At 43.5% G+C, this 26,542-nt stretch overlaps 4 non-coding genes and 1 pseudogene across 4 annotated transcripts; all 5 read right to left on the bottom strand.

Moving 5' to 3' along the window:
* Nucleotides 1-6,121: 6,121 nt before the first annotated feature.
* Nucleotides 6,122-6,314, bottom strand: LOC130300912 (U2 spliceosomal RNA). The gene has a single exon (XR_008851649.1). It is a non-coding gene; the product is annotated as a U2 spliceosomal RNA (small nuclear RNA).
* Nucleotides 6,315-13,506: 7,192 nt separating this feature from the next.
* LOC130300902 (U2 spliceosomal RNA) lies at nt 13,507-13,697 on the bottom strand. Its single transcript, XR_008851643.1, has one exon. It is a non-coding gene; the product is annotated as a U2 spliceosomal RNA (small nuclear RNA).
* Nucleotides 13,698-15,784: 2,087 nt separating this feature from the next.
* On the bottom strand, nt 15,785-15,960 carry LOC130300911 (U2 spliceosomal RNA; annotated as a pseudogene).
* A 6,803-nt stretch (nt 15,961-22,763) lies between these two features.
* LOC130300927 (U2 spliceosomal RNA) lies at nt 22,764-22,954 on the bottom strand. Its single transcript, XR_008851658.1, has one exon. It is a non-coding gene; the product is annotated as a U2 spliceosomal RNA (small nuclear RNA).
* A 2,083-nt stretch (nt 22,955-25,037) lies between these two features.
* LOC130300908 (U2 spliceosomal RNA) lies at nt 25,038-25,222 on the bottom strand. Its single transcript, XR_008851648.1, has one exon. It is a non-coding gene; the product is annotated as a U2 spliceosomal RNA (small nuclear RNA).
* Between the last annotated feature and the right edge of the window lie 1,320 nt (nt 25,223-26,542).

Here is a 26,542-nt window from a genome sequence, read left to right as displayed (position 1 = left end):
AACACTTCCACATTCATCATTCCTTTCCCACCATGCATTCTGCTTTTCACCACCTTCCCACGACTCAATTTCTCCATCCTTGAATTCCATAAGAAAACAAAGATCTGCCTGATAATTCTTGCCAGACACCTATCCGGTGGAGGAAACACATAATTAACATAAAGCAAAATAGGAATTATAACAGCTTTAATAACCAGAATCCTTCCCTCAATCGATAAAGTCCTTAAAGACCAGAAGTTTATTTTATTCCCCACCCTCCCCAAAACCCTCTCCCAACTTTCTTTCCCATACAAATCATTATCAAACACCACCCCAAGCACTTCCACACCCCCCTCTCTCACAGGCCACTCGCACAACCCACTCTCTCCCCACCCCTCAAAAAATTTACAACCACTCTTCCCAACATTAAGCTTAAACCCACTCATTAAACAGAAACACTCAATCAATAACTTAGCACGCCTTACCCCTGCCATTGACTTACATACAACAGTAACATCATCCATGTAACCAATCACTCGCATATCCTTCCCATGACTACCAGGTATTTCTATACCCCGCATCACCTTATCTCTCCTAATCATCCCCAACAAAGGCTCAATCATACAAATAAAAAGAATTGGCGACAGGGGACACCCCTGCCGCACTCCAGATTTTATACTCACTTCCCTACTCAGAAAACCATTGACCTGAATCTTACTATAAATGTCCCTATACAAACATTCAATCCACTTCACCATTCTGTCCGGCACATTCATCCTCCTCAAAACCCTAAACAATAAATCATGCACCACCCTATCATACGCTTTTTCAAAATCCACCGTAACAACAGCCACACCTTGCTTCCTAGTTTTACAGTCCCACAATACATCCCTCAGACCTAACAGACATTCAGAAATCCTACGATCAGGCACTGTACACATTTGCTCCTCACCTACCATACAATCAATCACATCCTTTAACCTATTCGCAATAACTTTAGCAATAATTTTGTAATCACAATTCAAGAGCGCTATAGGCCTCCAATTTTTAAGATCCCTCTTATCCCCTTTTTTAAACAATAACACAGTCACACTCTCACTCATACTTTTAGATAACTTCCCTCTCCTAAGTACTTCCTTACACACCTCCCATACATAATCCCCTAACATATCCCAAAACACAAGATAAAATTCCACAGGCAAACCATCACTCCCTGCCACCTTTCCTTTCTTCATCCCATTCACAGCATCCTCCACCTCACTCTTCCTCACATCCTCTTCCATAAAGAACCCATCAATTTCATCCAAACGCTTATCCACATATCCCAAACATTCCTCCTCTAGAGTCACGTCCCGCTCCTTCTCCGTGAATAAATCAGAATAAAACTTCCACACTTCCTCTAACACCTCATCCTTACCAAAGACCTCTACCCCATCATTCGTAAAAACACTCATCATCTCAGTTTTTTTACTGAATGCCTTTTTAAAGAAAAATTTGCTACATTTCTCATCCTTCTCTTTCACTTCAACCCTAGCCTGTGCAATAATCTTCCTTCCATTCCTCTCCAGACACTCATTCACACTTCCACGAGCTTCCTCAATCTCCTTCTCAACACTCATCCCCAAACGCCTCAATTCATACAAATACTCTAACCTTCTTTGCCATCTCTCATACTCTTCTCTATCTTTCCTCCCTTTCTCACACCCTTTTTTAATAAAAAACCTTTTAGTCTCTAACTTCACCCACTCCCACCACTCAACCACACTATAAAATGCATCCTTCCTCAACACCCATCCATCAAAACGCTCCCTATATTCTTGTAATACACATTCATTATCCAATAAAGACACATTCAACTTCCAAACACCCTTTCCATACTCACTTAGACCACCACCTTTTACCACACACTCAATCCAGGCATGATCCGTGAACGGTAACCTCCTCCGTCTGAAATTAGAAACAGACATTAGTTTTGAGACAAAAATGAAATCAATACGCGAACTTGTATTGTTAGAAAAATATGTATAACCGATAGTACCATCATTATGGGCAACAAAGGAATCCTTTAACCCAAATAAATTTACAATCTCTTTAAGCTGCTTACTAGTACTGTCTAAACCAGACCCACCACCCACCGTAGTACTACTCCTATCCCCCTCTGTTATTATACAATTGAAATCCCCTATAAGGAACACATCATCCCTCCCACTCAAAAAGAAATATAATTTCTCAAACACCTCCCCTCTTTCCTTCCTCCCAGTTGGAGCATAAACATTAATTACTTTATATGTGAAACCCCTGAAAATAAAATGCACTAATAATACCCTACCCGGAACAATATGGACAACTTTTTTAACAACAAACTCATTACTTTTGAACAAAATCCCCACCCCCGAATTACGTTCCATTGAACCAGACCATACCGATTGCCCATAAGGCCAGGAGATATTTGGCTCCCCATCCAAGCAGCACTCCTGGAGACCTAGAACATCAAAAGAATATCTAGAAAGTAAATCAAAAATGGCGGATCTCCTTTCTAAAGATCTAATACTGCGGACATTTAGAGAACCAATTGTTAAACTCATTCAAACATTTGAAGGAAAAAAAGGAAATACAAAATCAAGCATTATCAAAAGGAGGCCTAGCCTTTCCCCGACCTCTACCCTTATTTTTTGCCTCCCCTTCCTTAAACTTAAGAGTCTTTGTCAATTTTTTGACTGAACATTCCTCCAAATAACCTGTGCCCAGGGAGGATAAAGAGGAGTCAGAATCAATCTGACATGACGACCCTCCACCTGCCTCCTCCCTTCCCGGGCTAGGAAAGTCCTCAATCCTTTGACTCTGAGGAGTCGGACAGTCATCCTCCGATTCTTCCACCGGCATCTTTCTCTTCAAGGATTCTTTGTCCACAGTCATCTCCTCTGGCGGATCAGAGGCCTCCGAAACAGATGCCCCCGAAACAGACTCCGCCTTCTCCCCCTCTGCCACCAAAGCATCCGGAACAGACCTAGAAATGGAAGGAAAAACAGGGGCAGACTCTGCTTCACTGGTCAGCACGCTAACCTCTGCATCGCCTGCCCTGGCAGCATTGGAGTCCTCAGGAACTGTCCCACCTCGAAGAGCCATTGCATATGATCGGGGTGCCCCGGACTGGTAAGTGGGGCAACTCCTAGCCAGGTGATCCGAAGAACCACAGAAATGACACTTGCGTTTCTCGGGACAGTCTGCAGTGCGGTGATCAGGCTTGTGGCAGTTCCTGCAAACCTGCCCGGTTGTACAGTTCTCTCTGGTATGACCAAAGCAAAAACAGTCCCGGCAAAAACTTGGCATCCCCGGGTAGTGCAGAAACCCCCTGTTGTTCCCTATCGCAAAGTTCTGCGGGGGGTGACAAAAACCTTCAGCACCACCCTCGGGGGCAGGCCTAAACTCCACCCAAAAACGTCTCATGCCTGTGAAAGTCCCCAGGATGTTATTTTTCCTCTCCGCACCAGAAACAGACACACAATACCTTCTTAGAAAGGTCTGGATCTCCTCATCCCGCACAAAAGGGTTGTACATATGCACTACCACTGGAACTTTCTTAGGCCGAGCCTCGCAGGAAATGAATCGGATCCCTTGTAGGTCAGGGTGAGAAGCATTCTCCTTACTCCGGTAGAGACAGGTACGGAGATCATCCAGGTTGTAGAAGGTCACGTCAAAGAATCCTTGGCTGGGAAAGACCTGGACACAGAAGATGGAAGCATGCGGCATCCTCAGCACTCCTTCCACGACCTTCTGCTGGACATGCAAAATCCCGTAGGCACTCCTCTTTTCCTCCTCGATAAACAGCCGTACTGTATTAGGAGCGTTCGGCGCATTAGCCATCCTCTCCGGCAGACCCGTCCTCCGATGATCACCTTCCCGTTATCCTGGGACTAAGCCCTCTCCCCAATAGCAGCAGGTGGGTGAAGCCCAGGCAATAAACCTGGGCGATCCCACAAGGCCGAGGAGAGGGGTACCCGAATACCTTAGGGCAAGACACTTGATCTTAGCCAAAAGGCCGAGAAGCGATAACCGTGAAAGGGGCGGGCCCAACAAGGTGCCCTTCATGGGCACTATCACTGCTTGCTGTCAGGGAGGCTGCCAGACAATTTTCCATGCACACTCTGGGCTGGGGGGCAGTCAACCACCAGTACACACAGCAGAACCTAAACCCATACCATTATTGCTAAGCAGCAAGACAGGGGCCCATTGCACTCCCACGGGGCCTTTTTAAATGCAATCCATAACCCGGATTTGCCAGGAACCCTTCTTACTCCTCCTACTTGCATGTGACACTGGGCTTAGGATCTGCATAGGAAACACACACACAAGCACACACCTACCTTTGTTGCCTGCAGATGCCTCCTTGGCTGTCCCCAAACGGTATCAAACCAACACCCACGGGAAGCTGTAAGCATAGAGGACATGCCTGCACCCCATTGGACTTACCTGTGTGGGTTAAACCCGGGTTATTTGACAACCTATGGCGGTGATGGTTCTGCTCAGGCAGAGCAGTGCTGATGCTCCTCATAAAGCTGTCGCTGCTGTGAAGGTTCTAGGTGACATCACAAATCCCTATGGTTACATACACAACAAAGCTGGGTTGTTGTTGTTTACACTCTGCAAGGCCTGTGGAAGTGAGTGACATCATAGCACTGTAGTTCTGAGGGTTCTAGATGGATGCAACAATCTCCTGTTGCTTCTATGAAGGCCATAATAGACGACATCACCAAACAGCTCCATAGTCACATACACAGCAAAGGAGAGATGTTGTTTACACCTAGTTGTCAGTGGTATTGAGTGACATCACAGCACAGTGCTAAGGCTCCTGGGCCTGGACACAGCAGCGGCTGCAATATCTCAACGGAGAATACGTTTATATATATGTGTGTGTGTGCGCGTATATATATATATATATATATATATATATATATATATATATATATATTTCTCCGCCGAAATCACTTTTAAACCCATTTCCACCTTTTTTTCCCTTCTCTTCCTCTTACTTTTTTTTCACGTTTTTTTACGTTTTTCTCCTTTTCGCCTCTTTTCTGGGCGTATTATTCTTCTTTTTCTTCTTTTTTTTCGTCTAATGCATACCCCATCAGTGCAGCAATGCTTATTCAATACCGCCAGCAGATGGGGACACTGGGGGATAATTTTCTAAGGATTTATACTGATTTTTCCTGTCTGAATTTGTCGCACAGAAAGTTGCAGGCCAAATATGTGGGACATTTCTGCGACTTTAGCTTCTAGAGCATTTTTACAACATTATACATAGGTGCTGAATACATAAAAAGCGACTGTTCAGCGACAGACAAGTCGCATCGGCTGAAAGTAGGCCAGAATGTCAGTCCATGTTGGAGCAGGTTTAGATACAGTCTAAAGTATAGATCTCAAAGTCTGTGCACAGAATTTAGCAAGGGCCTCGCACCTTCTGATGCATCAGGTAGGTGCACAATAGCATAGCCTAACCCTCTGTACTTTGGTCTATATTGATGCGGGACATAGACAGCCAGCTGATGACCAATCCATTAGTGCAATGGATGGCTGGAAGCATTTGTCTTTGCCTTTGCAATACCACAGAAGCAATGCATGGTCAATGTACAGCAATGACACACCTGTGTGAACAGCCAGGAGACCCCCCCCCCCCCCATGTTATGTTACATAGTTACATAGTTAGTACGGTCGAAAAAAGACATATGTCCATCAAGTTCAACCAGGGAATTAAGGGGTAGGGGTGTGGCGCGATATTGGGGAAGGGATGAGATTTTATATTTCTTCATAAGCATTAATCTTATTTTGTCAATTAGGAACATTCAGCACCCACCCGCTATCAAGGCAGCTGCCTATCATGTCATGCCCTACCTGCACAGGTGTGCTGGCTACTCAAATGATCCAATTAAGGAGGCCATTTAGTCAGCAGCAGCAGAAGTCCTGTGCCTGGACGCTCCAACAGCGGCCAGACACAAGCAGAAGCAGAAGCAGCAGAAGCAGCAGCAGCACCACCTTTTGTTTTTTGGCTGCAGCAGCAGCAAGGCCCACAGGGCTGGCTAGCTGGCTAGCCAGCAAGCAGGTAGCAATGAAAGTAGGAATCTTTCTTTTTAACCCTGTAAGGGGGTGGTGCACTGTACCCGAAGATACTGCCATATCGGGTCAATGCATAGGGCGACGGAAGCAAGCTTCGAAATCGGCCCCCGTTCTCAAAAATCCATTTAATATATGGTCCCCAGATAGGGGACGTATCAGATATTAAACTGATAAGAACAGATTTTTTTTTTTTTTTTTTTTTTTTTTTATTGAAAAGGAAATATACAATACATAACCAAGTAAATCATTCAAAAAATTACATATTCATCTGAAAACACATGAATAACACATATTTGACATATACAATATATACAGGAAGCATGTCTTTACATGTACATATAACAAAAAGCTTTCCCTTCATGACTTTCCCTCAGAAAAAATAAATTGCAGCGGATTCTGTCCCTCCAACTGTCCCTTCATATCAGGATATAATCTGTAAGAAAAGAAAAAGAAAGACAAATAAGAATACACTCATAACCAGTGCTTCCATTTTTTGTGTTTCCAGATCCCCTCTGCATCATCAGAACCATAGTTTTTCCTATCACATAATACGTAAAGGTAAATTTTACCACGGATCATGCCCAGACATTCCTTCACACTTACTTCAGTTTGATTGAAAATCCTAATATTCCTTACATCCCACAGAACCTCTTTTACACAATTTACTATGAACCATAACACTCTTGCCTTCTCTCTCTCCACTGCACACAAACCAAACATCATCATATTAAAGGATAAGATTTCAATTCCAGTAAGATTTTTAATTAGACCAGACATTTTTCTCCACACAGACTTCGCATAACCACACTCCCAAAACACATGTACATAATTCTCACATCCACCGCAACCATCCCTGGGACACACTTCACTGTCTACCAATCTCCTTCTCCTCTGAATATCCCTTGTTGGCAGACACCCATGAGCTAACATCCAAGACAAGTCCTTTTGTTTATTTGTCAGTTCCTTGTGACTGACATTTTTCCACACTACCTTACAATCCTTCTCAGACAGACCTCCCACACATTCCACTGTTTCTCTCTGCTCCAACACTTTCATCACCTTCTTACTATCATTCCATTCAGTCACACATTCCAGATTATTTTTCCTGACACACCGCCCTATTCTCTGATAGAACCAAGGAACCTCAAAACTTACAGGTACCCTTAAGTCCCTTTCCATTAGCTTATATTTCAACAACACATTACCAGCCAAATACCTTACCATGCACCCAAACACACATTCCTTCTTACTTACAGCGAGACAAAAACTGACATACTTCACAGCCAGGAACACTTCCACATTCATCATTCCTTTCCCACCATGCATTCTGCTTTTCACCACCTTCCCACGACTCAATTTCTCCATCCTTGAATTCCATAAGAAAACAAAGATCTGCCTGATAATTCTTGCCAGACACCTATCCGGTGGAGGAAACACATAATTAACATAAAGCAAAATAGGAATTATAACAGCTTTAATAACCAGAATCCTTCCCTCAATCGATAAAGTCCTTAAAGACCAGAAGTTTATTTTATTCCCCACCCTCCCCAAAACCCTCTCCCAACTTTCTTTCCCATACAAATCATTATCAAACACCACCCCAAGCACTTCCACACCCCCCTCTCTCACAGGCCACTCGCACAACCCACTCTCTCCCCACCCCTCAAAAAATTTACAACCACTCTTCCCAACATTAAGCTTAAACCCACTCATTAAACAGAAACACTCAATCAATAACTTAGCACGCCTTACCCCTGCCATTGACTTACATACAACAGTAACATCATCCATGTAACCAATCACTCGCATATCCTTCCCATGACTACCAGGTATTTCTATACCCCGCATCACCTTATCTCTCCTAATCATCCCCAACAAAGGCTCAATCATACAAATAAAAAGAATTGGCGACAGGGGACACCCCTGCCGCACTCCAGATTTTATACTCACTTCCCTACTCAGAAAACCATTGACCTGAATCTTACTATAAATGTCCCTATACAAACATTCAATCCACTTCACCATTCTGTCCGGCACATTCATCCTCCTCAAAACCCTAAACAATAAATCATGCACCACCCTATCATACGCTTTTTCAAAATCCACCGTAACAACAGCCACACCTTGCTTCCTAGTTTTACAGTCCCACAATACATCCCTCAGACCTAACAGACATTCAGAAATCCTACGATCAGGCACTGTACACATTTGCTCCTCACCTACCATACAATCAATCACATCCTTTAACCTATTCGCAATAACTTTAGCAATAATTTTGTAATCACAATTCAAGAGCGCTATAGGCCTCCAATTTTTAAGATCCCTCTTATCCCCTTTTTTAAACAATAACACAGTCACACTCTCACTCATACTTTTAGATAACTTCCCTCTCCTAAGTACTTCCTTACACACCTCCCATACATAATCCCCTAACATATCCCAAAACACAAGATAAAATTCCACAGGCAAACCATCACTCCCTGCCACCTTTCCTTTCTTCATCCCATTCACAGCATCCTCCACCTCACTCTTCCTCACATCCTCTTCCATAAAGAACCCATCAATTTCATCCAAACGCTTATCCACATATCCCAAACATTCCTCCTCTAGAGTCACGTCCCGCTCCTTCTCCGTGAATAAATCAGAATAAAACTTCCACACTTCCTCTAACACCTCATCCTTACCAAAGACCTCTACCCCATCATTCGTAAAAACACTCATCATCTCAGTTTTTTTACTGAATGCCTTTTTAAAGAAAAATTTGCTACATTTCTCATCCTTCTCTTTCACTTCAACCCTAGCCTGTGCAATAATCTTCCTTCCATTCCTCTCCAGACACTCATTCACACTTCCACGAGCTTCCTCAATCTCCTTCTCAACACTCATCCCCAAACGCCTCAATTCATACAAATACTCTAACCTTCTTTGCCATCTCTCATACTCTTCTCTATCTTTCCTCCCTTTCTCACACCCTTTTTTAATAAAAAACCTTTTAGTCTCTAACTTCACCCACTCCCACCACTCAACCACACTATAAAATGCATCCTTCCTCAACACCCATCCATCAAAACGCTCCCTATATTCTTGTAATACACATTCATTATCCAATAAAGACACATTCAACTTCCAAACACCCTTTCCATACTCACTTAGACCACCACCTTTTACCACACACTCAATCCAGGCATGATCCGTGAACGGTAACCTCCTCCGTCTGAAATTAGAAACAGACATTAGTTTTGAGACAAAAATGAAATCAATACGCGAACTTGTATTGTTAGAAAAATATGTATAACCGATAGTACCATCATTATGGGCAACAAAGGAATCCTTTAACCCAAATAAATTTACAATCTCTTTAAGCTGCTTACTAGTACTGTCTAAACCAGACCCACCACCCACCGTAGTACTACTCCTATCCCCCTCTGTTATTATACAATTGAAATCCCCTATAAGGAACACATCATCCCTCCCACTCAAAAAGAAATATAATTTCTCAAACACCTCCCCTCTTTCCTTCCTCCCAGTTGGAGCATAAACATTAATTACTTTATATGTGAAACCCCTGAAAATAAAATGCACTAATAATACCCTACCCGGAACAATATGGACAACTTTTTTAACAACAAACTCATTACTTTTGAACAAAATCCCCACCCCCGAATTACGTTCCATTGAACCAGACCATACCGATTGCCCATAAGGCCAGGAGATATTTGGCTCCCCATCCAAGCAGCACTCCTGGAGACCTAGAACATCAAAAGAATATCTAGAAAGTAAATCAAAAATGGCGGATCTCCTTTCTAAAGATCTAATACTGCGGACATTTAGAGAACCAATTGTTAAACTCATTCAAACATTTGAAGGAAAAAAAGGAAATACAAAATCAAGCATTATCAAAAGGAGGCCTAGCCTTTCCCCGACCTCTACCCTTATTTTTTGCCTCCCCTTCCTTAAACTTAAGAGTCTTTGTCAATTTTTTGACTGAACATTCCTCCAAATAACCTGTGCCCAGGGAGGATAAAGAGGAGTCAGAATCAATCTGACATGACGACCCTCCACCTGCCTCCTCCCTTCCCGGGCTAGGAAAGTCCTCAATCCTTTGACTCTGAGGAGTCGGACAGTCATCCTCCGATTCTTCCACCGGCATCTTTCTCTTCAAGGATTCTTTGTCCACAGTCATCTCCTCTGGGGGATCAGAGGCCTCCGAAACAGATGCCCCCGAAACAGACTCCGCCTTCTCCCCCTCTGCCACCAAAGCATCCGGAACAGACCTAGAAATGGAAGGAAAAACAGGGGCAGACTCTGCTTCACTGGTCAGCACGCTAACCTCTGCATCGCCTGCCCTGGCAGCATTGGAGTCCTCAGGAACTGTCCCACCTCGAAGAGCCATTGCATATGATCGGGGTGCCCCGGACTGGTAAGTGGGGCAACTCCTAGCCAGGTGATCCGAAGAACCACAGAAATGACACTTGCGTTTCTCGGGACAGTCTGCAGTGCGGTGATCAGGCTTGTGGCAGTTCCTGCAAACCTGCCCGGTTGTACAGTTCTCTCTGGTATGACCAAAGCAAAAACAGTCCCGGCAAAAACTTGGCATCCCCGGGTAGTGCAGAAACCCCCTGTTGTTCCCTATCGCAAAGTTCTGCGGGGGGTGACAAAAACCTTCAGCACCACCCTCAGGGGCAGGCCTAAACTCCACCCAAAAACGTCTCATGCCTGTGAAAGTCCCCAGGATGTTATTTTTCCTCTCCGCACCAGAAACAGACACACAATACCTTCTTAGAAAGGTCTGGATCTCCTCATCCCGCACAAAAGGGTTGTACATATGCACTACCACTGGAACTTTCTTAGGCCGAGCCTCGCAGGAAATGAATCGGATCCCTTGTAGGTCAGGGTGAGAAGCATTCTCCTTACTCCGGTAGAGACAGGTACGGAGATCATCCAGGTTGTAGAAGGTCACGTCAAAGAATCCTTGGCTGGGAAAGACCTGGACACAGAAGATGGAAGCATGCGGCATCCTCAGCACTCCTTCCACGACCTTCTGCTGGACATGCAAAATCCCGTAGGCACTCCTCTTTTCCTCCTCGATAAACAGCCGTACTGTATTAGGAGCGTTCGGCGCATTAGCCATCCTCTCCGGCAGACCCGTCCTCCGATGATCACCTTCCCGTTATCCTGGGACTAAGCCCTCTCCCCAATAGCAGCAGGTGGGTGAAGCCCAGGCAATAAACCTGGGCGATCCCACAAGGCCGAGGAGAGGGGTACCCGAATACCTTAGGGCAAGACACTTGATCTTAGCCAAAAGGCCGAGAAGCGATAACCGTGAAAGGGGCGGGCCCAACAAGGTGCCCTTCATGGGCACTATCACTGCTTGCTGTCAGGGAGGCTGCCAGACAATTTTCCATGCACACTCTGGGCTGGGGGGCAGTCAACCACCAGTACACACAGCAGAACCTAAACCCATACCATTATTGCTAAGCAGCAAGACAGGGGCCCATTGCACTCCCACGGGGCCTTTTTAAATGCAATCCATAACCCGGATTTGCCAGGAACCCTTCTTACTCCTCCTACTTGCATGTGACACTGGGCTTAGGATCTGCATAGGAAACACACACACAAGCACACACCTACCTTTGTTGCCTGCAGATGCCTCCTTGGCTGTCCCCAAACGGTATCAAACCAACACCCACGGGAAGCTGTAAGCATAGAGGACATGCCTGCACCCCATTGGACTTACCTGTGTGGGTTAAACCCGGGTTATTTGACAACCTAGGGCGGTGATGGTTCTGCTCAGGCAGAGCAGTGCTGATGCTCCTCATAAAGCTGTCGCTGCTGTGAAGGTTCTAGGTGACATCACAAATCCCTATGGTTACATACACAACAAAGCTGGGTTGTTGTTGTTTACACTCTGCAAGGCCTGTGGAAGTGAGTGACATCATAGCACTGTAGTTCTGAGGGTTCTAGATGGATGCAACAATCTCCTGTTGCTTCTATGAAGGCCATAATAGACGACATCACCAAACAGCTCCATAGTCACATACACAGCAAAGGAGAGATGTTGTTTACACCTAGTGATGTCAGTGGTATTGAGTGACATCACAGCACAGTGCTAAGGCTCCTGGGCCTGGACACAGCAGCGGCTGCAATATCTCAACGGAGAATACGTTTATATATATGTGTGTGTGTGCGCGTATATATATATATATATATATATATATATATATATATATATATATATTCTCCGCCGAAATCACTTTTAAACCCATTTCCACCTTTTTTTCCCTTCTCTTCCTCTTACTTTTTTTTCACGTTTTTTTACGTTTTTCTCCTTTTCGCCTCTTTTCTGGGCGTATTATTCTTCTTTTTCTTCTTTTTTTTCGTCTAATGCATACCCCATCAGTGCAGCAATGCTTATTCAATACCGCCAGCAGATGGAGACACTGGGGGATAATTTTCTAAGGATTTATACTGATTTTTCCTGTCTGAATTTGTCGCACAGAAAGTTGCAGGCCAAATATGTGTGACATTTCTGCGACTTTAGCTTCTAGAGCATTTTTACAACATTATACATAGGTGCTGAATACATAAAAAGCGACTGTTCAGCGACAGACAAGTCGCATCGGCTGAAAGTAGGCCAGAATGTCAGTCCATGTTGGAGCAGGTTTAGATACAGTCTAAAGTATAGATCTCAAAGTCTGTGCACAGAATTTAGCAAGGGCCTCGCACCTTCTGATGCATCAGGTAGGTGCACAATAGCATAGCCTAACCCTCTGTACTTTGGTCTATATTGATGCGGGACATAGACAGCCAGCTGATGACCAATCCATTAGTGCAATGGATGGCTGGAAGCATTTGTCTTTGCCTTTGCAATACCACAGAAGCAATGCATGGTCAATGTACAGCAATGACACACCTGTGTGAACAGCCAGGAGACCCCCCCCCCCCCCCCCATGTTATGTTACATAGTTACATAGTTAGTACGGTCGAAAAAAGACATATGTCCATCAAGTTCAACCAGGGAATTAAGGGGTAGGGGTGTGGCGCGATATTGGGGAAGGGATGAGATTTTATATTTCTTCATAAGCATTAATCTTATTTTGTCAATTAGGAACATTCAGCACCCACCCGCTATCAAGGCAGCTGCCTATCATGTCATGCCCTACCTGCACAGGTGTGCTGGCTACTCAAATGATCCAATTAAGGAGGCCATTTAGTCAGCAGCAGCAGAAGTCCTGTGCCTGGACGCTCCAACAGCGGCCAGACACAAGCAGAAGCAGAAGCAGCAGAAGCAGCAGCAGCACCACCTTTTGTTTTTTGGCTGCAGCAGCAGCAAGGCCCACAGGGCTGGCTAGCTGGCTAGCCAGCAAGCAGGTAGCAATGAAAGTAGGAATCTTTCTTTTTAACCCTGTAAGGGGGTGGTGCACTGTACCCGAAGATACTGCCATATCGGGTCAATGCATAGGGCGACGGAAGCAAGCTTCGAAATCGGCCCCCGTTCTCAAAAATCCATTTAATATATGGTCCCCAGATAGGGGACGTATCAGATATTAAACTGATAAGAACAGATACTACACTTGATCTTAGCCAAAAGGCCGAGAAGCGATAACCGTGAAAGGGGCGGGCCCAACAAGGTGCCCTTCATGGGCACTATCACTGCTTGCTGTCAGGGAGGCTGCCAGACAATTTTCCATGCACACTCTGGGCTGGGGGGCAGTCAACCACCAGTACACACAGCAGAACCTAAACCCATACCATTATTGCTAAGCAGCAAGACAGGGGCCCATTGCACTCCCACGGGGCCTTTTTAAATGCAATCCATAACCCGGATTTGCCAGGAACCCTTCTTACTCCTCCTACTTGCATGTGACACTGGGCTTAGGATCTGCATAGGAAACACACACACAAGCACACACCTACCTTTGTTGCCTGCAGATGCCTCCTTGGCTGTCCCCAAACGGTATCAAACCAACACCCACGGGAAGCTGTAAGCATAGAGGACATGCCTGCACCCCATTGGACTTACCTGTGTGGGTTAAACCCGGGTTATTTGACAACCTATGGCGGTGATGGTTCTGCTCAGGCAGAGCAGTGCTGATGCTCCTCATAAAGCTGTCGCTGCTGTGAAGGTTCTAGGTGACATCACAAATCCCTATGGTTACATACACAACAAAGTTGGGTTGTTGTTGTTTACACTCTGCAAGGCCTGTGGAAGTGAGTGACATCATAGCACTGTAGTTCTGAGGGTTCTAGATGGATGCAACAATCTCCTGTTGCTTCTATGAAGGCCATAATAGACGACATCACCAAACAGCTCCATAGTCACATACACAGCAAAGGAGAGATGTTGTTTACACCTAGTGATGTCAGTGGTATTGAGTGACATCACAGCACAGTGCTAAGGCTCCTGGGCCTGGACACAGCAGCGGCTGCAATATCTCAACGGAGAATACGTTTATATATATGTGTGTGTGTGCGCGTATATATATATATATATATATATATATATATATATATTTCTCCGCCGAAATCACTTTTAAACCCATTTCCACCTTTTTTTCCCTTCTCTTCCTCTTACTTTTTTTTCACGTTTTTTTACGTTTTTCTCCTTTTCGCCTCTTTTCTGGGCGTATTATTCTTCTTTTTCTTCTTTTTTTTCGTCTAATGCATACCCCATCAGTGCAGCAATGCTTATTCAATACCGCCAGCAGATGGAGACACTGGGGGATAATTTTCTAAGGATTTATACTGATTTTTCCTGTCTGAATTTGTCGCACAGAAAGTTGCAGGCCAAATATGTGTGACATTTCTGCGACTTTAGCTTCTAGAGCATTTTTACAACATTATACATAGGTGCTGAATACATAAAAAGCGACTGTTCAGCGACAGACAAGTCGCATCGGCTGAAAGTAGGCCAGAATGTCAGTCCATGTTGGAGCAGGTTTAGATACAGTCTAAAGTATAGATCTCAAAGTCTGTGCACAGAATTTAGCAAGGGCCTCGCACCTTCTGATGCATCAGGTAGGTGCACAATAGCATAGCCTAACCCTCTGTACTTTGGTCTATATTGATGCGGGACATAGACAGCCAGCTGATGACCAATCCATTAGTGCAATGGATGGCTGGAAGCATTTGTCTTTGCCTTTGCAATACCACAGAAGCAATGCATGGTCAATGTACAGCAATGACACACCTGTGTGAACAGCCAGGAGACCCCCCCCCCCCCCCATGTTATGTTACATAGTTACATAGTTAGTACGGTCGAAAAAAGACATATGTCCATCAAGTTCAACCAGGGAATTAAGGGGTAGGGGTGTGGCGCGATATTGGGGAAGGGATGAGATTTTATATTTCTTCATAAGCATTAATCTTATTTTGTCAATTAGGAACATTCAGCACCCACCCACTATCAAGGCAGCTGCCTATCATGTCATGCCCTACCTGCACAGGTGTGCTGGCTACTCAAATGATCCAATTAAGGAGGCCATTTAGTCAGCAGCAGCAGAAGTCCTGTGCCTGGACGCTCCAACAGCGGCCAGACACAAGCAGAAGCAGAAGCAGCAGAAGCAGCAGCAGCAGCACCACCTTTTGTTTTTTGGCTGCAGCAGCAGCAAGGCCCACAGGGCTGGCTAGCTGGCTAGCCAGCAAGCAGGTAGCAATGAAAGTAGGAATCTTTCTTTTTAACCCTGTAAGGGGGTGGTGCACTGTACCCGAAGATACTGCCATATCGGGTCAATGCATAGGGCGACGGAAGCAAGCTTCGAAATCGGCCCCCGTTCTCAAAAATCCATTTAATATATGGTCCCCAGATAGGGGACGTATCAGATATTAAACTGATAAGAACAGATTTTTTACTTTTAGATATAATATTCTTAGACTAAAAGACCTTACGCAGTCCAGATTATACTTAGTCTGCTAAAAGCATATTCCACAGATGTAGATTCCAAAGACTTTTAGCCACTTTGTGACCTAATCTTTTTTTATCCAATAAATAGAAAACATACATCTCACTAAGAGCTAGGCGAACACAATCTTTAGAGGTAATAGTGTCTCTTTTAAAAAGAAGAATATTCCTCGTCTTCCATAGTGCAATTTTAATACAATTTATACTAATCCACAAAACCCGAGACTTTTCCACAGATAAAACATTATAAAATCCATATAAAATAACTTCATGATTTAAAAAATTAAGATCAGAAATGAATTTTAGTAAGGGTCCTATCAAATGCCATATCTCTTGGGCGTAAAAACAGTTCCAAAAAAGGTGTAAAACTGTTTCCTCACTAGGACACCCCATTCTCGGGCACTTTGCACTACGACACAATCCTCTTCTGTGTTGGAATTCTCTGGTAGGCAAACATTGATGTGCTATCTGCCAGGCCAGATCTTTTAAGTCATTAGATAAGAATCCCATATTCACCATCCTCCAAACTCTTAGAGATTTCTCAGTGGAATAATTAGATATTAAGCAAATCTGTTCTATCTTCCTGATTTCAGGAACTAATTTTCGTGCATTACTACAAATTTCTTGACTAAAATTAGCAATGCCATAAATACGAATAATCTTTTCTAAAACCACATAGTGCGCTGGGGGAATAAATAAGATTGGGGACGTTAAAGGTAAGGTTATCCACTTTCTTTTTCTAAAAATGTGACCTGCAGCATATTTTAAAAAATAAGACCAATAACAGTTTCTTTGCAAGCCATTAAAACACATAGAAAAAAAGTGAATATATAAAAACCTTTTTAAATCAGGCACATCCTTACCCCCCAATTTCTTTGTCTTCATCATTACATCTCTCCTGAGTTTATCCATTTTAGACCCCCATAAAAAATGAAAGCAAATCTTGTTTAAAAACTTTAAGGTGCGTTCACTCGGTGGGAAAACCAAGCTTAAATATAGCATGATAGGTAGCAACAAAGCTTTCATTATCAGTACTTTTCCTTCTATTGTTAATTTCCTCATTTTCCAAAAACTTATTTTCTTTTGCACTTTCTCTTTGACGATGGACCAGCTTTCCTCTCCATTATTTTCATTGTCAAAGATGACACCCAAGATTTTGATTTTATCATATTGCACATTCACCTCCGTATTGCCCCAATTCCCTATTGCAAAGCAATCACATTTATTTTTATTTAATTTGAAGCCAGAGCCCTCACAAAAAAATTCTGTCTGTCTGATAGCACGTTTCAGGGATGGTTCATCTGGACATAGAATATTAACATCATCCATGTATGCTATCGTCTTTACGCTCTGTCCTCCACTTCCAGGGATTGGCACTCCTCTAATGAGCTTATCTTTTCTCAAAACATTCAACAGAGGTTCTATTGCACATATGAAAAGAATGGGTGATAGGGGGCACCCCTGTTTCACCCCAGACTGTAAACATACCTCTTGGGATAAAAAACCGTTAATTAAAATACGACTAAAACAGTTTTTATATAAAAGTGCAATTTTTCCAACAATAAAATCAGGAAAATTCATTTTCTTTAAAACCAACCATAAAAAATCATGAGAAACACGGTCATAAGCCTTTTGAAAATCCAAGGATAAAATTGCCAATTTCTGATCACATTGTTTCTGATACCATAAAACATCTTTTACAAGGTTTAGATGATCACTTATTTTCCTTCCAGGTACTCCGCATACTTGGTCACTGTGTATAACCTTAGAAATTACCTGCTTGAGCCTATTTGCTAAAATTTTTGCTAAAACCTTATAGTCTGTATTTAGCAGGGTAATAGGCCTCCAATTTTCTAATTTAGAGATGTCTCCTTTTTTAAAAATCAGAGTAACAACACCATCTCTCCAGGACGCAGGTAAAATCTCAGATTTAAAAGCACAGTTAAAAATACCTAAAAGATCATCTTTTAAAATGGACCAAAAACACAGATAAAATTCAACTGGCAACCCATCCGAACCAGGTGTTTTACCATTTAAAAAACTCTTAAAAGTGCTTAAAAGTTCAGGTAAAAAGATTTCATCACAAAGGCTCTCTTGGTCAGTTTTGTCAAGTTTTGAATCCAAGGTATCTAAAACATCATTAGTAAAGGAAATATCAATATCTTTTTTATTAAAAAGCTCCTGATAAAATACTTGTGCTTCTCGCAACATCTCTTCATTAGTTATCTTCCCTTCTATTACAGATATCATTTCTTTCTTTCCCACCACCTTCTTAAAAAAGAATCTCGAACACTTTTCATCATTCTCCAGACATTGCACCTTGCTGTTAAAAATCATTTCTTTTCCTTTTTGACTAATGGCATTTTTTATTTCATTCTTTGTCTGAGCAATAACATCATCCATCTCAAGCCCGGCTTGCTTTAGTTTATAATATGTTTGGATTTTAGTGTTTAACATTTTAAACCATAACTTTTTCTCCTTAGCCTTTTGGATGCCCACACGGATAAAAAACAGTTTAGTCCACTTTTTAACATCCTCCCACCAATCCAAAATATTTTTATATTGGGATTGACGCAATCTCCATTTGTTATAAGCAGCAATAAAATCATTTTTTGTTTTCATGTCCTCTAATAAAGTAGTGTTGAGCTTCCAAACGCCTCTGCCTTTCTCTAGGCCAGGTAAAGTGACATGTGCATGTAATAACTTATGATCAGAGAAAATATTCGATAAAAGAGAAACCTCAACTAGATTAAAACTTTCCGATAAAAAAATAAAATCAATCCTGGATTTGCAGACATTATTTTCCCATGTGTAACCAGGGTCGTCTGGGTATTTTCTCCTCCAGACATCGGTAAAGTTAAAATCCTCAGTCATACTCTTAATCTGTTTCTCTGTTTTATCCACTCTGACATGCACACTTCCACTCTCACGATGATCACCACTCATACAACAATTAAAATCTCCAGCCATTAAAATAGGTGTTGAACCTGGGATAAAAGCCTGAATATCATTAATCAAGTCGGCTCTCTCATTTTTTTCAGGAGAAGCATAGATGTTAAAAAGCTTAATCTCTGAGCCATTGTACTTAATATTAACTAATAGCGCTCTACCAGGTATAATTTCTAAGAAGGACAAAACTTGTACATCTGAACCTCTAAACAAGATCCCAACACCTGAAGATCTGTTCAGATTGTCACCCGACCAGACCGATGGTCCCAAAGTCCAGCTACGACAAAGGTCCTCATAATTTGGACTATGTTCAATTCCACATTCTTGTAAAAAGAACAGAGAACAGTCCAAGGTCTCTAAAAAACTAAACAAAGCAGCCCTTCTCGTAGGGCTCTTTAGACCTCTCACATTAAGAGAGGAGCACTTTAAGGAAGCTATTCGCTACTGGAGTTTGAGTCCGATATGAAACCCACAGGTGACTCCGGGCTTTCGAACTCTTTGATATTTTTTGGATCGGACGCTGATCTTATAGAAGGCCTCCATGCATGTTGACTGTCCTCACATTCGTCTGAGCTTTTTTTGACAGGCCGTTTAATGCCAAGTTGTGGCTCATCTCCAAGTTCCTTCTTCCGCTTGATCTCCTTCACGCCAACCTCCATGGCTTCACTGCTCACTAGTGACCCTCCACCACCAGAACCCTCCACAGAAGGTCTCCCCTCTGTCTCAGGCACAGCAGAAAGGTCCATAAGCTCCGCCACGACATGAGAAGTTACAGCCGGCTTTTCTGAAGGCGCCTCAGACCGCTGGGGTGCTTTCGCAGGTGGTACTTCAGCTTGCACTACACCCACTCTCCCCGCTACACGGTCAGCCCACGATCTAGCTACACTGGAACGGAGACTGCAATCTTTAAAGGCATGGCCTTCTTCACCACAAATGTTGCAGACGATTTTAGCACAGTCCTTAGAAACATGGCCTTCTTGATTGCACCGACCACAGCGAACTGTAGTGTCCGTGCAAACTTCCATAGTATGTCCGAATTTCTTACATTTCCTACAAAAAGTAGGCATCTCGGGATAAAACAAATAGCCCTTATCCCGACCGATAGAAAAGTTGGAGGGTGGATGACACAACCCTCCAATGCCAGTAGCATCCTCCTTCATTTTCACAAAAAACTTATGTTTCCCCGTCCATAGGTCTTCTGAATTCATCACCTTATGGGAATACTTAACAGAACTGCAGTATTTCCCCAAAAAGAGCTCAATATGGGACACAGTCACAAAGGGATTGTGCATACACACAACTAGAGGAATATCGCCTCCAGTATACAACACTGTGACCGTGATCCCATCAAGCTCAGCAAGGTCTTGATTGCTTTTCAGCTTCTCAAAAAGATTCTGGCATGCATAAGCAGAGTCCAGAGTTAGGATGAAGCTGCCCTTCCGAGGATCTCTGAGACAGACGATGTTCTCTTTCTTCACCCCAAGAAGCTTGTAGAGAGTTTCTTTCACAAAATAAGAAAGTTGGACGAGTTCTTGCTTGTCTTCATCAACATCAAAGCGAAAGGAAAAACGAATCCGCGTTTCACCGGATGTAAGGTAACGGATGCGAACACCCATCTTGTCGATCGCCTTTTCGGTTCCTCGTAGCAGCCCCCCTTGGAAAAGGTAGGACAAACTCCCAGGATCCTCCTGACCAGACACTTGATCTAGCCAAAAGGCCGAGAAGCGATAACCGTGAAAGGGGCGGGCCCAACAAGGTGCCCTTCATGGGCACTATCACTGCTTGCTGTCAGGGAGGCTGCCAGACAATTTTCCATGCACACTCTGGGCTGGGGGGCAGTCAACCACCAGTACACACAGCAGAACCTAAACCCATACCATTATTGCTAAGCAGCAAGACAGGGGCCCATTGCACTCCCACGGGGCCTTTTTAAATGCAATCCATAACCCGGATTTGCCAGGAACCCTTCTTACTCCTCCTACTTGCATGTGACACTGGGCTTAGGATCTGCATAGGAAACACACACACAAGCACACACCTACCTTTGTTGCCTGCAGATGCCTCCTTGGCTGTCCCCAAACGGTATCAAACCAACACCCACGGGAAGCTGTAAGCATAGAGGACATGCCTGCACCCCATTGGACTTACCTGTGTGGGTTAAACCCGGGTTATTTGACAACCTATGGCGGTGATGGTTCTGCTCAGGCAGAGCAGTGCTGATGCTCCTCATAAAGCTGTCGCTGCTGTGAAGGTTCTAGGTGACATCACAAATCCCTATGGTTACATACACAACAAAGCTGGGTTGTTGTTGTTTACACTCTGCAAGGCCTGTGGAAGTGAGTGACATCATAGCACTGTAGTTCTGAGGGTTCTAGATGGATGCAACAATCTCCTGTTGCTTCTATGAAGGCCATAATAGACGACATCACCAAACAGCTCCATAGTCACATACACAGCAAAGGAGAGATGTTGTTTACACCTAGTGATGTCAGTGGTATTGAGTGACATCACAGCACAGTGCTAAGGCTCCTGGGCCTGGACACAGCAGCGGCTGCAATATCTCAACGGAGAATACGTTTATATATATGTGTGTGTGTGCGCGTATATATATATATATATATATATATATATATATATATATATATTTCTCCGCCGAAATCACTTTTAAACCCATTTCCACCTTTTTTTCCCTTCTCTTCCTCTTACTTTTTTTTCACGTTTTTTTACGTTTTTCTCCTTTTCGCCTCTTTTCTGGGCGTATTATTCTTCTTTTTCTTCTTTTTTTTCGTCTAATGCATACCCCATCAGTGCAGCAATGCTTATTCAATACCGCCAGCAGATGGAGACACTGGGGGATAATTTTCTAAGGATTTATACTGATTTTTCCTGTCTGAATTTGTCGCACAGAAAGTTGCAGGCCAAATATGTGTGACATTTCTGCGACTTTAGCTTCTAGAGCATTTTTACAACATTATACATAGGTGCTGAATACATAAAAAGCGACTGTTCAGCGACAGACAAGTCGCATCGGCTGAAAGTAGGCCAGAATGTCAGTCCATGTTGGAGCAGGTTTAGATACAGTCTAAAGTATAGATCTCAAAGTCTGTGCACAGAATTTAGCAAGGGCCTCGCACCTTCTGATGCATCAGGTAGGTGCACAATAGCATAGCCTAACCCTCTGTACTTTGGTCTATATTGATGCGGGACATAGACAGCCAGCTGATGACCAATCCATTAGTGCAATGGATGGCTGGAAGCATTTGTCTTTGCCTTTGCAATACCACAGAAGCAATGCATGGTCAATGTACAGCAATGACACACCTGTGTGAACAGCCAGGAGACCCCCCCCCCCCCCCCATGTTATGTTACATAGTTACATAGTTAGTACGGTCGAAAAAAGACATATGTCCATCAAGTTCAACCAGGGAATTAAGGGGTAGGGGTGTGGCGCGATATTGGGGAAGGGATGAGATTTTATATTTCTTCATAAGCATTAATCTTATTTTGTCAATTAGGAACATTCAGCACCCACCCGCTATCAAGGCAGCTGCCTATCATGTCATGCCCTACCTGCACAGGTGTGCTGGCTACTCAAATGATCCAATTAAGGAGGCCATTTAGTCAGCAGCAGCAGAAGTCCTGTGCCTGGACGCTCCAACAGCGGCCAGACACAAGCAGAAGCAGAAGCAGCAGAAGCAGCAGCAGCACCACCTTTTGTTTTTTGGCTGCAGCAGCAGCAAGGCCCACAGGGCTGGCTAGCTGGCTAGCCAGCAAGCAGGTAGCAATGAAAGTAGGAATCTTTCTTTTTAACCCTGTAAGGGGGTGGTGCACTGTACCCGAAGATACTGCCATATCGGGTCAATGCATAGGGCGACGGAAGCAAGCTTCGAAATCGGCCCCCGTTCTCAAAAATCCATTTAATATATGGTCCCCAGATAGGGGACGTATCAGATATTAAACTGATAAGAACAGATACTACACTTGATCTTAGCCAAAAGGCCGAGAAGCGATAACCGTGAAAGGGGCGGGCCCAACAAGGTGCCCTTCATGGGCACTATCACTGCTTGCTGTCAGGGAGGCTGCCAGACAATTTTCCATGCACACTCTGGGCTGGGGGGCAGTCAACCACCAGTACACACAGCAGAACCTAAACCCATACCATTATTGCTGAGCAGCAAGACAGGGGCCCATTGCACTCCCACGGGGCCTTTTTAAATGCAATCCATAACCCGGATTTGCCAGGAACCCTTCTTACTCCTCCTACTTGCATGTGACACTGGGCTTAGGATCTGCATAGGAAACACACACACAAGCACACACCTACCTTTGTTGCCTGCAGATGCCTCCTTGGCTGTCCCCAAACGGTATCAAACCAACACCCACGGGAAGCTGTAAGCATAGAGGACATGCCTGCACCCCATTGGACTTACCTGTGTGGGTTAAACCCGGGTTATTTGACAACCTATGGCGGTGATGGTTCTGCTCAGGCAGAGCAGTGCTGATGCTCCTCATAAAGCTGTCGCTGCTGTGAAGGTTCTAGGTGACATCACAAATCCCTATGGTTACATACACAACAAAGCTGGGTTGTTGTTGTTTACACTCTGCAAGGCCTGTGGAAGTGAGTGACATCATAGCACTGTAGTTCTGAGGGTTCTAGATGGATGCAACAATCTCCTGTTGCTTCTATGAAGGCCATAATAGACGACATCACCAAACAGCTCCATAGTCACATACACAGCAAAGGAGAGATGTTGTTTACACCTAGTGATGTCAGTGGTATTGAGTGACATCACAGCACAGTGCTAAGGCTCCTGGGCCTGGACACAGCAGCGGCTGCAATATCTCAACGGAGAATACGTTTATATATATGTGTGTGTGTGCGCGTATATATATATATATATATATATATATATATATATATATTTCTCCGCCGAAATCACTTTTAAACCCATTTCCACCTTTTTTTCCCTTCTCTTCCTCTTACTTTTTTTTCACGTTTTTTTACGTTTTTCTCCTTTTCGCCTCTTTTCTGGGCGTATTATTCTTCTTTTTCTTCTTTTTTTTCGTCTAATGCATACCCCATCAGTGCAGCAATGCTTATTCAATACCGCCAGCAGATGGAGACACTGGGGGATAATTTTCTAAGGATTTATACTGATTTTTCCTGTCTGAATTTGTCGCACAGAAAGTTGCAGGCCAAATATGTGTGACATTTCTGCGACTTTAGCTTCTAGAGCATTTTTACAACATTATATATAGGTGCTGAATACATAAAAAGCGACTGTTCAGCGACAGACAAGTCGCATCGGCTGAAAGTAGGCCAGAATGTCAGTCCATGTTGGAGCAGGTTTAGATACAGTCTAAAGTATAGATCTCAAAGTCTGTGCACAGAATTTAGCAAGGGCCTCGCACCTTCTGATGCATCAGGTAGGTGCACAATAGCATAGCCTAACCCTCTGTACTTTGGTCTATATTGATGCGGGACATAGACAGCCAGCTGATGACCAATCCATTAGTGCAATGGATGGCTGGAAGCATTTGTCTTTGCCTTTGCAATACCACAGAAGCAATGTATGGTCAATGTACAGCAATGACACACCTGTGTGAGCAGCCAGGAGACCCCCCCCCCCCCCCCCCCCATGTTATGTTACATAGTTACATAGTTAGTACGGTCGAAAAAAGACATATGTCCATCAAGTTCAACCAGGGAATTAAGGGGTAGGGGTGTGGCGCGATATTGGGGAAGGGATGAGATTTTATATTTCTTCATAAGCATTAATCTTATTTTGTCAATTAGGAACATTCAGCACCCACCCGCTATCAAGGCAGCTGCCTATCATGTCATGCCCTACCTGCACAGGTGTGCTGGCTACTCAAATGATCCAATTAAGGAGGCCATTTAGTCAGCAGCAGCAGAAGTCCTGTGCCTGGACGCTCCAACAGCGGCCAGACACAAGCAGAAGCAGAAGCAGCAGAAGCAGCAGCAGCACCACCTTTTGTTTTTTGGCTGCAGCAGCAGCAAGGCCCACAGGGCTGGCTAGCCAGCAAGCAGGTAGCAATGAAAGTAGGAATCTTTCTTTTTAACCCTGTAAGGGGGTGGTGCACTGTACCCGAAGATACTGCCATATCGGGTCAATGCATAGGGCGACGGAAGCAAGCTTCGAAATCGGCCCCCGTTCTCAAAAATCCATTTAATATATGGTCCCCAGATAGGGGACGTATCAGATATTAAACTGATAAGAACAGATTTTTTTTTTTTTTTTTTTATTGAAAAGGAAATATACAATACATAACCAAGTAAATCATTCAAAAAATTACATATTCATCTGAAAACACATGAATAACACATATTTGACATATACAATATATACAGGAAGCATGTCTTTACATGTACATATAACAAAAAGCTTTCCCTTCATGACTTTCCCTCAGAAAAAATAAATTGCAGCGGATTCTGTCCCTCCAACTCTCCCTTCATATCAGGATATAATCTGTAAGAAAAGAAAAAGAAAGACAAATAAGAATACAATCATAACCAGTACTTCCATTTTTTGTGTTTCCAGATCCCCTCTGCATCATCAGAACCATAGTTTTTCCTATCACATAATACGTAAAGTAAATTTTACCACGGATCATGCCCAGACATTCCTTCACACTTACTTCAGTTTGATTGAAAATCCTAATATTCCTTACATCCCACAGAACCTCTTTTACACAATTTACTATGAACCATAACACTCTTGCCTTCTCTCTCTCCACTGCACACAAACCAAACATCATCATATTAAAGGATAAGATTTCAATTCCAGTAAGATTTTTAATTAGACCAGACATTTTTCTCCACACAGACTTCGCATAACCACACTCCCAAAACACATGTACATAATTCTCACATCCACCGCAACCATCCCTGGGACACACTTCACTGTCTACCAATCTCCTTCTCCTCTGAAATTCCCTTGTTGGCAGACACCCATGAGCTAACATCCAAGACAAGTCCTTTTGTTTATTTGTCAGTTCCTTGTGACTGACATTTTTCCACACTACCTTACAATCCTTCTCAGACAGACCTCCCACACATTCCACTGTTTCTCTCTGCTCCAACACTTTCATCACCTTCTTACTATCATTCCATTCAGTCACACATTCCAGATTATTTTTCCTGACACACCGCCCTATTCTCTGATAGAACCAAGGAACCTCAAAACTTACAGGTACCCTTAAGTCCCTTTCCATTAGCTTATATTTCAACAACACATTACCAGCCAAATACCTTACCATGCACCCAAACACACATTCCTTCTTACTAACAGCGAGACAAAAACTGACATACTTCACAGCCAGGAACACTTCCACATTCATCATTCCTTTCCCACCATGCATTCTGCTTTTCACCACCTTCCCACGACTCAATTTCTCCATCCTTGAATTCCATAAGAAAACAAAGATCTGCCTGATAATTCTTGCCAGACACCTATCCGGTGGAGGAAACACATAATTAACATAAAGCAAAATAGGAATTATAACAGCTTTAATAACCAGAATCCTTCCCTCAATCGATAAAGTCCTTAAAGACCAGAAGTTTATTTTATTCCCCAC

Source organism: Hyla sarda, unplaced genomic scaffold (genome assembly GCF_029499605.1).
Source record: "Hyla sarda isolate aHylSar1 unplaced genomic scaffold, aHylSar1.hap1 scaffold_1104, whole genome shotgun sequence".
Lineage (NCBI taxonomy): Eukaryota > Metazoa > Chordata > Amphibia > Anura > Hylidae > Hyla > Hyla sarda.
Note: the sequence above shows the minus strand (reverse complement) of the source record. Positions and strands in the feature narration are given on the sequence as shown.